The sequence below is a fragment of the Cupressus sempervirens genome, chromosome 5, assembly GCF_028749045.1.
Source record: "Cupressus sempervirens isolate cs-2001-9-10 chromosome 5, ASM2874904v1, whole genome shotgun sequence".
Classification (NCBI taxonomy): Eukaryota; Viridiplantae; Streptophyta; class Pinopsida; order Cupressales; family Cupressaceae; genus Cupressus; species Cupressus sempervirens.
In genome coordinates this window covers 389,838,537-389,843,282 of record NC_143122.1, presented here as the reverse complement: position 1 = coordinate 389,843,282, position 4,746 = coordinate 389,838,537, and the positions used below count along the sequence as shown (strand labels likewise).

The following is a 4,746-nucleotide window of genomic DNA, read 5'->3' as shown; positions in this document are numbered from 1 at the left end:
AGTTAGAGATTTTCATGTGAATAATTGCCCAAAAGAATACACTTCCCTTTGTTATATAAATATCAATATGAAAACACATGGCATACATCCTATGGAAACATAACACATAAATATTTATGTTACCTAAACTTATGTTGTTGTTTTTTCAATTTTTTACAAATTCTTATATCACCAAACACACACATATTCATATTTTTAAAAGTTTTATTTTACAATGGATTTAAAGGGTGAGATGGGGAAGTGGATGTTTTACCTAATCTCTATAGAAACATAATATCAGCCATAAATCATAGAAAGAGGTGAGAGGGGGGTAAAGAAATGATAAACCTAGAAAAGGAGAGATAATTGAGACAAATAAAGGAAGATAGAAAGGTTAATCAAAATTAAGACATAGGGAGGGAGGTAGGAGGGAGAGTTGGGGGTTGTTAGTAGGGAGGGGAAGAGAGAGGTAGAGAGAAGTTTCGACAAAGAGTGTTGGGGGAAAAGTAGGGGAGAAGTTAACGAGAGAGAAGAAAAAGTATAGAGACATATGGAGATAGACTAGGAGGGGGAGAGATTAAGAAAGGGGGTAGAGAGAGAGATAAGGGAGTGGAGAAGAGAAGTAAGGGGAGAAAGAGAAGTGATATAAGTAGAGGGAAATAGAGAGAGGTGGGTAATTTGATATGTGTGAGAGAAAGAGAGAGCATTTCTCAAGAAACCAAGTTAGACTATGAAAACAAGTCCAAAATTATAGAATATGCAAATTTTCAAAAACTAATGAAAGTGATTGTAAAACCTTCAAGGACCATACTTATAACTTTTATTTTTCTATTCTTAGTTATTGACATTTTATAAGAACACGATTTATAAAGAAAATAGATGTATATGCAATTTTAACCAAGGGAAAATCATTCATGGATTTGCCAATTTGGTTATATATAGTAGGCACAATGAGGTCAGATGTTAGTTGTGTGCCAAAAAATGGCATTAGTTCATAATCCTATCTACACTTTTTCTCCTTTTTTTCAACATGAATCTTCAAAAATGAGCATCATCAAAGATTTTTGAAAGACTAATAAACTCATTGAATCTTTCAATGACACCAAAATTTAGGAAAAGATATGCAACAAAAAAAGGTTTTAATTTATAAAAGCCCTTCAATTTATGTTCAGTATTTGTAATAGGATAAATTTATCAAATTTTCTACTACAAGTCCATTACACATTAATATTGCATATTTTTCAACCTAGATAGGTTTTCCATTAACATTTATACACCCACAATGTTTATCACATTTTCTATGACAAGTGATGAGCTCCTTACAATTTGTTTGCAAATTAGGTTTGACACATGGAATCTAAAACAAAATATAAAGAGATGTTCCATATGTCCTAATCATTGCTAAATCCTATTTACAATCATTTCAATAAAAGATACTTAATTAATAAGGTGAGATCTACTCACTAGAATGCTTAGAAAGTATTGATCTAAGAAATTTAAGTTGTAATTATTTTTTTAAAAATATGTTACAAGAAAAAAATAGCATTATTGTACCATTCACCAAATTGAATATATCATAAGCGAGATCTAAAATATTTTTAAAAATAATTAATTGCAAAAAAATAAATAAAACTAAACTCAAATAAATAAAGTTTAACAATTTAATTTAATATCAACAATAATAAAATGCTTCACACAAATAAAACCTACATATATATTTCATTATCTAACTAAATCTAAAGATTAGATTCCCATTGATAACCATGCGATTGAAAATTTACTTAATTGATATGGAGAGATCTACTCAAATAATTCATCTAAGGAATTTAATCTAATTCTTAAAGAAATAATATCTTGAAGAAAAAACACAAAATTTCATCTAAATCAATATATATTATAAGTGATATTTAAACTATTTTTATTTAGTTTTTAAATTAAGATTATTTAAATTTAATTGAAATACATTGAAAAATTAATAAAGTTTGATAATTTAATAATATTAGTGAACATGAATCTTCTATTTCGATTGGCACAATGTTCGCAACTTGAGGATTTTAAAAACTTTTTTTTTATGAATTGTCGATAATTTATACTTTTTCTATCTTGATATTGAGTGACTCATGCAAAGTGATCTTATATCCCCAACTTTCTTTTTCTGAATATATAACTTTATATTTCACACAAGAAAAATCTACTTATATTCATTATCTCATTTCTCCTTCCACAAAAATGTGAAATAATTTGTGCTTTCCTTTTTATAATATAATTATATTAAGAAAGGGAATTCATTTACAACACATAAAGAGTCATAAAGACATAGAGAGTTATAAGAATAATGTAGGTGAATTAAACTTTGGATAACACTACTCCGAAGCAAAGAAAAACAAACATCTTAACAACATTCATGAGGAAGAGGCATTGTAAAATGGATCAAAGTGGAGGCCAAAAGAAGAAATGAGGGGCACATCCCCTTTAAACTTCCAAATCACTAATTGAACCCTCATAGCATTTATAGGCTTTTCAAGCCTATGAAGCTTCTTGTAACCAATTGTAGTCCCATTACTCACAAGCATCATTTTATTCTCCTCACCACCTGATGCATAAACCCCATATTCCATTATCCTTTGTCCCAATCCAATGGTCTCTTGAATCCTCACAATGTTAAATTCAATAACTTCTTTGGCATTTAGTTCTATCCAATGAGATTTTTCACCATTCTCAAAAACCTTGGGTACCCAATAAGTCCAGATATCATTGCTTAATACATTGCTAGGGCTGAAAGCTTCCCCTCTCACACTGCTTGCTGTGACATAAGCAGAAGTAGCTAAGTCCTTTGAAAAAATGGTTTCTATTGCCTTGCTGAATTCCATTACTCTTTCCACATCTTCTTCAGAGAGAAGGCCAGTTGTGTTTGGCGGAATGTTGAGGAGGAGGACACAATTTCTTCCCACTGAAGTGTAATAGATGTCCATCAATTGGCTTAGCGATTTGGGTTTCTGATCTGAATGCCAAAACCAGCCTTTTCTAATGGAAACATCACATTCTGGAGGAATCCAATCAATTCCATGTGGGTCTCCACTGTTCAAATACCTGTAAGAAAAAAAGCTGAGTCTTTTTTTGAAAAAAGTTCCAAGCAACTTCAAAACAAAGAATGGTCAAAATCAGTTGTCATATTCGTTGCGCTATTGTTATCAGAATTCAATTATTTAATTTTTTTGGGTTGAACTCGTTGGTTCTTGTTTTATGAATAATGGTTAACTCATTTCTAATGAGAATGGATAGAACATTTCACACTTATTGCATCTAGGTGATGTTCACAGAGGTGAAATATCAAAACTTTCTGAGAGGTCAACCATTTCAATACTACTCTAGCTTGAGTCGATGGCTTAAACATCACATACTAAGGTTTGATTCTTAGGTCAAATGTGTTAAATAGTCAAAGTTGACTTAAAGCTTAATTTCTTCCTTAGTGTGGGATGCTTAAGGGTGGCCTAGCTTGAGCAGAGTCTCCTCCATGATTAATAAAACTACTCATCAAACATGGGTCAATGAATTTGACTCAAAAAAAAACTACAAGCAATATCACAATTTACCTTGATGTAAAAAATATCTCCTACTCATATATTATATATGTTGTTTTATGTTTATATGTATTGTTACCCCTCAGTGCCTGCTTGGCCAATGTGATAGGAAGATCCATTGATGGTGGACCAACAAGTTAATCCTGCCTCCCCATCTTCATTCCCCACCCATCTCACACCTGGTCCTGCGTCTGAGAAAATGTTTGCATATATCTCCAACTCTTTGACAATGGCAAACCACTCTGAGAACAAGTATGTCATCGTTCTGTTATCTCCTTTGGCCCCATCAAACCATACTTCCTCTACAGGCCCATACCTGCCATGTATTTCAAATTCAATAAAAGAACTCAAAGCACATTAGAAACCTCTACATTGATAAGAATTCAAAGCAAAATAGGATTATTATTACCAATTAAAGAGCTCCTGCAGCTGCCCCAAATAGAATTCATTGTACTGCAATTCATCACCATAGAAAGGCTCAAAACGATCCCATGGAGACAAATATAAACCCAAATCAAGGCCTTGGGCTTTGGCTGCCATTGATAAATCCTTCACAACATCTCCTCCTCCATCTTTCCACTGGCTGCTTTTCACTGAATGATTTGTGTACTGAGAAGGCCAGAGGCAGAATCCATCATGGTGTTTGGCAGTCAAGATTATTAGAGAAAATCCTGCCTCTTTTGCCACCTTCACCCATTGATTTGCATCAAGCCCATTTGGATTGAAGTACTTAGGATCCTCTTTCCCCGTTCCCCATTCATTATTGGTGAAAGTATTGATGCCAAAGTGCATAAACATGATCATTTCTCTCTGCTGCCATTTCAGCTGACTGGCACTTGGCAGTGGCAAAACTGGCAGAGGAGGTGGAACATTCAAACTACAAAATCCCACCTCTACAAAATAGAAAATAACCCAAAGAAGAACTCTCCCCATGCTTCAGTTTTTCTTAGTGAAGATCAATGTGGTGGGAGGATTTATAATGTGTTTCTGAGAGAGTCATAAGATGGTCCTCTCTAAAAACAATGAACAGAGTTTCAATGCACTGATTATAAAAAAATTTGTGGAGTTGATTATAATTGAAGAGGAATTAGAGTGCTCTTGGCAATATGTCACCCGTGATTATATTTTTTCGCTAGGAAATGTTGGTCGTGGGATGTTGTTGTGGATTGGTGCGTAAACACGTTGG

At 33.1% G+C, this 4,746-nt stretch overlaps 1 pseudogene; it reads right to left on the bottom strand.

Annotated features, from left to right (window-relative positions):
• Positions 1–2,381: 2,381 nt before the first annotated feature.
• On the bottom strand, positions 2,382–4,493 carry LOC149556429 (alpha-L-fucosidase 1 pseudogene; annotated as a pseudogene).
• Positions 4,494–4,746: the final 253 nt, after the last annotated feature.